Source organism: Pteropus alecto, unplaced genomic scaffold, assembly GCF_000325575.1.
Source record: "Pteropus alecto unplaced genomic scaffold, ASM32557v1 scaffold96, whole genome shotgun sequence".
Classification (NCBI taxonomy): Eukaryota; Metazoa; Chordata; class Mammalia; order Chiroptera; family Pteropodidae; genus Pteropus; species Pteropus alecto.
The window spans coordinates 572400-584201 of record NW_006438979.1 but is presented as its reverse complement, the minus strand read 5'-3'; positions in this window follow the sequence as shown (position 1 = coordinate 584201).

Here is an 11802-nt window from a genome sequence, read left to right as displayed (position 1 = left end):
ATCCGCAGTCCGCAGTCACCAGTGCCGGAGTCAGGACACCTGCTTTCTTGTCATTTTTGGAAACAGTCCTTTGGGACACCAGGTGGCCGAGTCCTCGTCCGAAGGTGACTCTGTCCTGCTTTAACATCCCGAGGGTTTGAGGATGAGACGAGCAGGCGGTTCCCCCGAGACGGCCGCTTCGGCTCCATTTTAAAGGGGCCCCATATACGTCACTGCGATGAACAGCCGTTGAGAATGGCGATTTGCGTGGTGCTGGCAGCTGCCGTGGCCGCCATGCAGTGTGGCCCCGTCAAAGCCTCGTTACGTCGAAGCTGGGCGCGTTGACGCAGTTACGTCTTCCCTGTGCCAGATCACCTTCTACCCTCCCCCAGCCCCGATAATGACCTTGAGGGCCGTCAAGGAGAAGGTGGGGCAGTCTCCTGGGCATGGTGGGTACCTATCGAGCCTTCGGGGTGAGTGTGAAAACAGCCTCTTTCACACACAGGGGGCGTGTTTTCACTAAAAATGTTGATAGTTTAGTCTTCATGGTTTTTTTTTTTTTTTTGCTTTTGTTTGGATTTCTTATTAGATTGCATTAAAATATTAGGTATCTTGACTACCAAATCTTTTGCCAGACCTGCAAATTTTGTGCCTAAACTGATTATGCCACTTGCTTCCACCTTGCCTGTCCTGGGCTTCGCAGCTGGTTAAAATATTTACGTATATGTGGCCAAGATCCATATCTTTACGGTTTCTCATAGGGCCTCTGGCTGACCACTTCCTAAGGCATGTAAATGTTGAGTCACTACGTCAAACATCTGAAACTAACTAAATACGTTGCCTCTACGTAAAAATAAATTTAAAGATTTTAAAATATGAATAAAGTGCACTCAAGAAGCGAACGAGGGTTTACAGATTCTCTCAGCCACAGATGCGATGGCGTTTGATGACAAGTGAAGAAAAACAGAAGAAAGTTGTTTCCTGAGCTTTCGCGTGACTCCGTAAATGTTTAGATCTTTATCGGCTTATTCCAGCGGTTGGCGAATCTGGGCTGCGGGCCAAATCAAGCCTGTTGCCTGCTTTTGCGTGGCCCATGAGCTAAGAACAGTTTCTACATCTGAAAATATTTTAAAAGCTTCAAGGGAAGAATGATATTGAGCGACACGTCTTTCTGTTGGCCCAGGCCGCCCTAATTCACCTCTGTGTCATCTGTGGCTGCCTTCTTGCTAGAGTGGCAGCAATGGGGAGTTTCCACAGACCTCACAGCCCACGAGCGGAAAACATTCACTCTCCAGCTCGGAAGAGTTCGCCGATTGCCGCTTTATAAAGTTAGCTAGGCCACCCCCGGTTTCGGAAGTCTGCGGGCTGGGACAGACAGAGGTGGACAATGGCAGCCATGTCTTCACGGCTCTTGCAAATGAGCTGAGGACACAGGACACGAACAGCGTAAGAAATCAGAGACCCCAAAAGAGCAACACAGAAGCTGGCCGTCGCGAACCTTAACGGACCAGATGCAGGTTGACCGGGACCTTCAGGAATCGGCGGAGATAAGACACGTCTTGGAAAAGCAGGTACGTCTTTCATTTAGGGAGTCTTTGTTGAAGCTGCGTGAGGTCCGGAAGACAGCGCTTATAGTTCGGTGCTTTGCCCAGGGTTGTCGAAAGCAACGGCTTCTGGGGTGGGTCATCCACGTCCCAAGCCTCCCTCTCCACTGTCCTGTCCACCCCGTAGCAGAGTCTAATGATCACGTCTTGTTACCCCATAGTCTCTTTGCAGCCCCGTGTCTTGCGTACGTGACTTATGGTCCCCGGCTAGCCGGGCAGCGTTGGGAAGAGAAGCAAAGGACAGAGTCATGTGTTACTCGGGCTGGAATCTACGCTGTGCTTCCTGAGCTTCTGCCTGTAGGGGAGGTGCCATCAAATACCTCAGAATTCACTCGGTTTCTTGGAAAACGATCTCACTCCTTCACCTGACTGCCATTAGATCAGAACGAAGTTAACTTTTAGGCAAAGCATAACAGGGTCTCCGCTCAAATTGCAGAAAAAAATTTTTTTTTTAAAATTGTCGTACTTATGAAAGTAGAATTTTCACATCTTTTTTAAGAAAGTGCATCTTTTTTTCTTTGGAAGCCAGTATTTCTTCTCTAAAGTACAGAATGATTTCATAGACAAGGTCATGGGGTTAAGGTAGTCACAGTGACTTTGCATTCACTGGTCTCAAGGCGCCATCTGGAATAATTTTAAGACTCCTTTCCACTGTGGTTTATTCCCCACTAATCTGGTCTTTGGGGGAAAACAAACAAACAAAAACCCTGCTCTGGTTCAAGTGAGGTCTTAACAGGAAGCAAACCAAAATGTGGGAAGACTTTAAAAAAATAAGAATTAATGCAATGTAAGAAACGAGACTCAGGAAAACAAACAAAAGAGACAGCTCTTCATCGCTCAGGCAATTCGCAGGGGACACCAGGACCCACTGTGAATTCATTACAATCTCTTTGAATTAATGAGTTTCACTTAAAATGATATCTTCATGCTGGGTCTAGTTTTCTTCTTAAATAGATTTTCTACTTTCCTAGATATATTACTTTCTTCTTAGAGGACCATGCCTAAGACTGGCTTAAGCTTTAAAACAGCGTGGTTTTTTTAAATTTTGATTTCGAGGTAGTACTTGTGCGCGTGTTTATGTAGATGTCAGGTTAATCTTACAACTTCACCAAAGGGATAACTCTCTTTTACTCTTAGAAAAGCTAAGTTCACGTGGTTTAAACATTTCAATACCTTCAGATTCTTTTGCTTTGTGCTTGGGATCACTCTTTACGAAATCATATCCCATTTCGTGATGCCCGTGATATTCTGTTCGGATCGTTTTTCTACGGCATCCAGGGACGATTTAAATGTTCTTCCTGCCTTTTTCAATTTCCCAAGCTTGGTGTCCTGTCTCGTTATTTGCTCATTAGAAAGGAGGCGATCGAAATCACCAGCGTCCAAGGCTTCCATCATCTTCGTGGGGGGTGCGGGGGGCTTGCCTGAGTCGACCTTCGGGGCACACTCATATTTCCTTTCGCCTGAACGCACACCTAACGTCGCGTGGGTTGGACATCGGCTCTCTGCGGAGCGTGTGTCTGCGCCCCTCTTGCCGTAGGGTGCAACGGAAAGAACTTTGGGGTGCAGGCTGCCGTCGCCTCGTCTTTACCGATATCGCCACCGGGGTAACCACCTCTGCTGTCCTCGGCCCCGAGAAGACCGTTTATGAACGGCGATCGTCGGTGCGTTAGTACCCAGGGTCGCTCACCTTTCCTGACGTCTCGGTCGTCACGGTCCGCTCTGTGCTTCCCGAGAGGCTGGTCTCGTGCCGGTGTCACGGCGCCCCAAGGCACGGGTTCCTTTCCTTCAGCTTCCGACGGCCGCGTCTGCGCCGGCGACCGGGTTCAGAGCTGCGCCGTTGCGTGGGCAGCCGCTGTGCGAAGGCGGGGCGCCCGGTCGCCCCCTTGTCCAGCTGCTGCAGACGAGGACTCCGCGCTGCAGCCGTCGGCATCTGTGCGGTCATCGCGGGGGGCTCGCTGGGATGTGACCGCACCCCCTTCCCGACGGGGAGGGGGGTCTGAACACACACAAGGGGGAGTCGGAGCCCCTCCGTCAGTTTTAGCAGAAACGAACCCAAAACCAGCCTGAGAGGTTTACGTGATACGCACACGGCATCCGATGGGAGTTCCGGGCACCGAATGCTCTCGGCTCGTGCCTTCGTCCTGGAGGTGGCTTCGTGTGCAGGCTGGTTCCCTTCACGGTCTTCAGAGGTGAACCAGACGTCCCCGCTGGGGTCCAGCGGTGGCCGCACAGGGCCTCTGTCAGCCAGAGTCTCTTTTCAAGCGAAAGGCGACTTTCGTTCCTTCTTCCCTGGAAGGCTTCACCTGCTGTCTTTATGTGCAGTTGCGGTGACACCTGTGCCTTGCCCATGAGAAATAGAGCGTCCGTGGCTGGTGTGGCGCAACCAGCACTGGACCAACACCCCGCTTCGAGAACCTCGAAGAGAAGGCGGGCGGGCATCACGTGCCCAGTGAGAGGCTGCTGAGCACCTGTGCCTTGGAAAGCGTCCTCACCCGCAAGCGTCTGACTCAGGAGCTCCTAGCGGCTGGACGCCTGGGCTGGTGGCAGGGGACGTGCAGCTGATGCTGAAGACTCGAGACTCGACAGATGATTTCTTCTTTGCTTCTTTCTTTAGACACCCTCTGACCTAGTTCAAGCTACTCTGCTGCATGACTTGTCCACATTCGCCAGAGCATCTGTCAGAAACACTTGCACGGGCATTTCCAGCGGGCACGCCTCCGGCGTCACGGAGCTTCCAGCCCCTGGCCGCTGGGAAGGCAGCCCGCCCCAATTTCCTCCTAGAGAAGCAGCCACCGCCTGGTTAGCCATGCTCGAGCTCATGCGACGCTTTCTCTCTGGTCACATTTCGTATCGACAGAGACAATACCGACGATGCCCATCAACATCACCTGTGGCTGAGGATGGGGTACGATGCGTGTTTGCAAAGCGTGAACGAAAATGATTTGCTACTTTCAAATAAAAACCCTTGTTGAGACGTTTCCAACACAATAGCCTCTTCATGAATAGCCTCTTCGTACAGAACGATAGATGGGCAATATTCCACAGAATCATAAACCCCACAAGCAGGCCCATCTTTATCGGAGTCTCGATGTTCAAGACCAAATTACACTTATGTGGATCTTTGAAGTATAAACGTTAATGGAAGAAGACAAAGTTGGGTTCTGCCATTTTCAGTAAAATTTGTTCATCTACAGGATATAATTTTAGTCGATACTTGTTGAAACCTCCATTTTACTTTTAATCAGTGACTGTATTCGCATCTCTTAGAAAGACAGCATGAAAAGCTGAATGTTTTGAAAAATAAGTAGTAAGCTTTTAATTCTTTGAGGCGGGGTAGTGTGTTTTATAACGCTGGCAAAATCACAGTGAACTAGGTATTGTGGGGGTAATTGATTACGTGGCATCTTCCTGTAAAACTAAGCATGAGATAGATATCAGATATTAATACTGAGAGCTCAAGAGAGTGTAATAATTAACATCTGTGTCCTTGTGCGTTACATAATATCGTACATGAAGGGCTCATTGTTATCTTAAACCTTGGCTCTTTTCCCATTTTAAGTAACCACACTTTATAAAGTTTTTCTTTGTTCATTCTTCGACTGAATGCGCCGTCATCTTCAAATAAATTTGCATGCAAATCCGTCTATGCCAGCTGCCCTACGGAGCCGCACGTTATCAGCTCAATGCCTTGGCCGCAACGTTCTGATAACCGAGAGATCTGTCTTATCTACACATGTCTACACCGCACGTTTGCGATTCCCCCCAGCTCGTTCACGGGAGAAATAATTAAGCATACGACACCACGAGACTGCGGACCAGTTTTCCGGCAACGCCTGAGGCTGGGCCACGGGACGCGCGTGGGGTGCCGTGCGTACCCGCGACGTGGCCCAGACCCGGCCCGTCGTTCGGCTTCTGTCACCTTCTTCTCTGCCTACGGGAGGTAAGCAGAGTGTCCCCGAGGCTTCCAGCTTCTGTTCTGGACATTTGCTTAAGGCTGCTTCTTTCTGAACGACTAAAACGTTGGATTCCGAGAATCAGGACAGTTAAATTTTAGGTTTCTCTTCTCACTGCAAAAAAAAAATAAAAAAAAATGAGTTTTTGATCTGAAAAGAAAGCATTGGGCATTTCAACTCCAGAGGGGGATTGGGAAAAAACAAAACAAAACATAACACTGTGGAGTGACTCACCCCGCTTCGGAGTTGGTGACCTGGTGCTTGGTGCCTTTCCCAGCGATCGGGGGCCGTATTTTTCCAACCAAACTCGGCCCAGAGGTCGGAGTCCCAGGAGGGGCATGGGCTGGGGGAGACCGGCCCCCGGGGAAGCTAAAACATCTCACGTTTCGGCTCCTTTCCTAGAACAATGGGTTGATTTTCCGCCCTCGAGTTACCGCAGTCACCCCCGGCTGCTCCCTTCCGCTCGCGGCTTTTGATGCAAGTCTGGCGTGAGTTTGGGTTCGAGAAATATGAGCCTCCGCGGTTTCCTTTCTCATCTACCCCTTTTCCTTTCAGCTTCTGAAACCAATTCCCGTTCTTGACTTTCTTCACACGGGCAAAGTGAGAGAGAGAGAGAGAGAGAGAGAGAGCGAGCGCGCGTTTGGCCTGGGGCAGATTCCAGAAATCTGTGTGGATGGTTTGATAATAAGTGCAAACCCCACCTGCTAGGGTCATACGATGTTTCTGCATCATTCTAAAGGATGTCTGTCGGTTGACATCTGTTAATTTCTCGGGTGTGCACGCAGACGGACGTGCACACACACACACACACACACACACACACACGGAAAGGTGGAAGCGAGTGAGTGCCGGCTAGATCCAGTGTTTGAGTTTTAAAGGATTTATTCAATTTCTTTATTTGTCTCTTCGGCATTGCATGATTATTTTTTCCTTCGGAAACTATCACTGTTTAGTTAACTGTGTCCCGTTTAAGATGGCATTAAACACAACGCATGCAAAATAAATCTGGAAAGCCAGTTCGTAAAACTTTTGTTGCCTTTGTCCGTTTTTTTTTTTTTTCCCGGTAAACTGTCTGCAGGGACAGAATGAAAAGCAGGAGGAGCCGTGGCCCAGAGCCCTGCCCACGAATGGCCTCGTTCTGCTCCTCACCATCGCAGTGTCCTCGTCACCTGGTCCTGCAGTGCCCGTGAGCCTATATCCTCGCCGAGGCTCCCCTTCTGTGCTCCCAGCACCCCCCCACATGGCCTCAGCGGCCCTTCCCCATGGGAGAGGAGGGCGATTTGGCAAAGTGGACAGCCATGAGCCTTGACTTCACGGGGTCCCCACTGCTTACTCCTGAAACCCACTGAAAGCCAGCTTTCTTCTCCAGCCAAACCCCACTGCCACCCCCATGCCCAGATTCTGATGACGAGCTCCTCCTGACGCTTCCATGAGGGATGGGGCGGGGACCCCCAAAGAAAAGACACACAGAGCAGCGGTTTCGAGTGTCTGTGATAAGAGGGTGGGGGTGGGAGGTGCCAGGGAACTGAGGCTGGAGTTAGAGGGGCTTCTGACGACACCGTTTGGCCTCGCTCTGCATTATCTGCTGGTGCCGGAACCTATGACTACGTCACTAAGGAAGAAGAGAGGACAGTGAGCTTAGCAAAGCTTCCGGTCACCAGCTGCCCGAGTTTTTTAACTAATATATGTCGCAGATGGGAACCTACATCTTCATCTATGTGTCTATTATCTATCTATCTATCTATCTATCTATCTATCTATCTATCTATCTATCTATCATCTATCATCTATGAAACTATCTACATGTCTATCTATATCTGTCTGTCTATCTATGTACTATCTATAATGTATATCTATCTGTCTATCATCAATCTATCAATCATCATCTATTTCTCTAACATCTATCTATCTATGAACCTATCTACAATCAAGATGTCTTTTTTAGAACGTTTCAAAGGAGTCGTTTGGAAGATTGAAAGCCTTCTCTCTACTAACCAGAGAAGTGCGAATGAGATGTTTACGGTCTTCGTAACAACTCACTAGGGAGGTCCAAGTCGTTGGGGAAAGAAAGGAACCGGGGAAACGTTTATTCCGGTCCCGACATCGTGTGTGGCCCGTCATCGCTCAAGAGAGAAAATAATTCTGTCTGGTGAACAACTTCATGGCGTCGAAATGCTGCCTTTCCATCAAGCCGCTCACCTCACCAGGAGGCATCCTGCGAGCTACACTCCATCTCAAAGTCAGCTTCCAAGGCACCCCGACCACTTCCTGAGCTCCATCCTCAGCTCACCTGTCCCCCACGATCCACCTTGAGAACTGTTTGTGTCTCTCCCGCCACAGGCGTGACTGGAGCCCTCTTGTATGTCCATCCCTACCAGAGGTGCCATGTATGAACCTCAGGATTTGGGTTTCGAGTTTCTACAGCCCTCCCATCCATTTCTGACTTCCGTCCCCAGCCTAAATCCGGATTCTTCTCTCAATGCCGTCTGTCACAGCTTGTCGACACCCGGCTGTGAGTCCAAGGTCATGTACTCATGGACAATTCACTCACATCTTCCCTCATCGCTTCCTACATGGTCTTCCTCCGCCGTCCCTTCATCCTTTTCAAACCCTCAAACCAAGTTTAAGTTCTACTTTCTCTGACGCACACTCTGGTACCCCATTCTGCCCACACACCTCTGTGCTCCGAAGCCACGTGACATGGACCAGGTGGGACTCGATGCTCAAATCTTCGTTCTCAGTTCTCTCAAAATATCTATATTTTTGTAAGAGTTCTAAATAACTCTTATAAACTGTTAAGTTTAAAAAAAGTATTCGGCAGTAAACCATTGTTTTCCAGTGGTACATAGAACCGAAACCACGTTTTAAAACAGGAAATCTTCATTTTGAAGAATGAGAATCACTTTCTCGTTAAATAAAATGGAAATGACTATTTGTCCATAAAATCGCTCAATAAAATGCGTACAGAAAAACGGCGCAAAACAAGCGTGGCTTTGGGAATGGACAGCAGAAGGCAGACGCCATGGAAGGGTCTTCCGGTCAAGAAGGACGAGGCTGCTCCGTGCCTCCCGTCCCAGTCTAAGTATGAAAACAGGCTGCTGGTGGTGTCACGGTCCACGGCAGACAGCTCGGCGAACACCTGCAGAGGCCTCCTGCCGATACACGCTGTTGGTGTCTGGCAGGCGATTTGGCAGGAGTTTCTCAAAGGCATTTGGAGAAGACGCCTCTGTCGACACCTGAGCCGTCTTCCCAGAATTTTTTAATGAGCGAAGGCGTGTTACACGGGGTGGGGGCTCATCCCTCTCCTGGCTTAGTTGTTTAGGTAGAGTCTCAAATTCCAAGTAGCTTCTAGTTTAACACCTTTATGCCAAAAAAAAAAAAAAGAAAGAAAAAGAAAAGACTTATTCAGAAGAAAATGTGTTCTTTTACAGAAATACTTAATTTTTCATTCACACGGAATAGTGACAGAAAGGCGATTTTGTAGACCGTTGCTGGCGTGGGCAGCGTTTCTTCAGCATCAGAGGATTTCACCAGAAGGGTAAATATGAGACAATGAAATCTTGCGGGCATAAGAAGACGCTCCACTCTTATAACATAATAATTACTTATAGTGTAATGTCATACTTGCAATTTATAAAATATTGAATATGTGAGGCCTAAAAATATAATAGCAAAATACGCAGTGTTCAACCTGAAAATTGTATTATTAATAATATCTTGCATTTCTCTTCTTTTTCTCTGTCTCATCCCTTACTTTAAGTTGGCATCGAGTCCTAACCTGAATTGAGACTGTATCATCTTGTTTTTTAAACTGTATCAACATATACGCAAGTGAGTGTAAACCACTGTGTGTGTATATGTATTTCTGTGTACACCATATGTGGTATTAAATTGAACTTATCTTATAAATGCACCATTAATATAAAATATACACTTTGATTTAGTTTAGAAAAAATGGCAACATACTTTGTAATAATAGCATTTCAAACTTCTTCGCTCGATATCCTGTTACTTAGATTTTTCATATTGTTGCCTGGGTGTGTTTGTTTGTTTGTTTGTTTCTTTCTTTCTTTCTTTCTTTCTTCCTTTCTTCCTTTCTTTCTTTCTTTCCTTCTTTCTTTCCTTCCTTCCTTCCTTCCTTTCTTTCTTCTGCTGCAAAATGCCCTAGTGACTGAGTTGAGAACAATACATATCCACATTTTTCTGCCGACGGGTACTTGGATTCGGTCCAGTGTTGGCTGGTACCACGGAAATAGTGCAAACACTCAGGCGTATGTCCTGCTGTCTGGCTACACAGTGTTCCCTAAACAATTCAGCCGGGAAAGGGAATTCTAGAGTCAGAACTCTTGATCAGAACTGATAGATTATGCAAAGTGGCTCATCCAAAGAGGCCGTATTCATTTGTAGACCCAAGGTCACTGCCTAAATGTCCTTCGAGATACACATTCTCCCCAGCGTTTGACCCTTTCAGAATATTTAAATGTTGCTAATCGTGTGATGATACTGTTTTCTGATGAACAGAAGTTCTTAATTTTCAGTTAGTTCACATCGCATTGTCTTCCACAGTGAACGTGTTTTTTATTTTTATTTTTTCTTTTTGGCGTGTCTTCTCAAAAGAATTCCCCTGAACTTCAAGGAGAGAAAGATATTTTTCTATATTTTCCTCCAGAAGTTTAACTTTAATCCATCTGGAATTCGTGTATGTCTGTGTTCATATGGTTTTTATTTTTTTCATGTGGAAAGCAGTGGTCCGCGCCCTCTTTATCGAATGCTCTTTCTTTAAAGAAATTCACTGACTGAGCAGTAATCTCTCCTCTGTCGTGTGCCATGTCAGAGCAGAGCAAGAAATTCTCTCTAGATGAAATGACGATATTTCTCCAAAGATCAATGGGCTACATTCCCATTGGAAGTACGGGTAGATGGATCGATCGATAGCTAGTTGCTTAGACATATTTACTGTTCTTATTTTGTGTAGGATCCATGAAATATTAATCTCAGCCCTCCGCAGTGCTCGGGGGAATTTGGTATTCACCAACCACAGTTTGAAAATATTTGGGGCATGCAAGGTGTTTTCAGTTATTTCACGATTGCAGAAATCTGAGTTGAGCGGGGTAACCGTGAGATGCTGTGTGAGTCTCCTAGGGCTGCTATAATAACGTACGACAGACTAAACGGCTTCCAGTTATAGAAACCTAAGTCACCAGGCCCACGGTCACTCCGAAACCTGTAGGGGGAAATTCTTGGTTGCCTCTTCCGGCTTCTGGTGGTGGCCAGCAGTCCCTCGCTGCTCCTTGGTTCGTAGATGTGTCCCTCAGACCTCTGTCTCCACCCGCACACGGCCTGTGCCCCGGGCCTGGGTCTCCACATGGTGCTTTTCCGTCCTTACGAGGTCGCCAGTCCTGTTGCATTAAGGCCCATGCCGATGACCTCATCTTGGCGTGTGTATCGACATTTCTCTGTCGGGGACACAGATCACTGCAAGGAAGTTGTGAGAGGCAGCACAGCCGCAGTCACAGCACCGTGCATTTATGGGAGACGGGAATGTCTCGGTGCCTGAACTCCGTCCACGAGTGAGCCAAACACCGCCGAGACCGAACACAAACCCGCCGAGGGTGTGGGGCCGAGGCCTTTGCCCGTCTCCGTATCCCTGCGATTGGAGAATGAGTCTCCTCAGAGCGTAAGACCCCGCCACGTACGTACGGGACTGAGGCTTTGCGTGCTCTCACGGAGTCCCAAACATCACCAGTGTCCTTAGATCTCTGAGCCAAGAAGGGTCGCCTGGCAGACTCACCGCTGCGGTTTCAGGCCACAGGGATCTCAGACCTGGAGAAGTTGGGGGGATTCCAGGGAGAAACGGAGAACGAAGACGGCGTTGGCCAAAAAGCTGGCCAAACTTGTCCAGGAAAGAAGCTTGGGCGGAAATGGCAGGGATTAAAGCTGCTGCCTTCAGCGCGTGTCTGAGCGGCATCACTTGCCCTACCATTGCCCAATAATCACAATCGAAGCCAACCTCATCGGGCCCGTCGATTGCCCTTGGCAGCCATGCACAGGGAGCCGCGGACAGCCGGGGGCCTGACTCGCTGTGCGGGACCCTGTGGAGTCGGGGTGAGCTGGGGACACCGGGCAGGAAAGACTCGGTGTCACAGGCTTACGGACCGGAGCAGCAAACGGCTCCGGCGGCTGTAACCAAGCGCCACGCACGTTAAACAGGAGGCGTTGATGGTCTCGCCGAGGTGGAGGCCGGACGTGCACGGGGGTGTCGACGG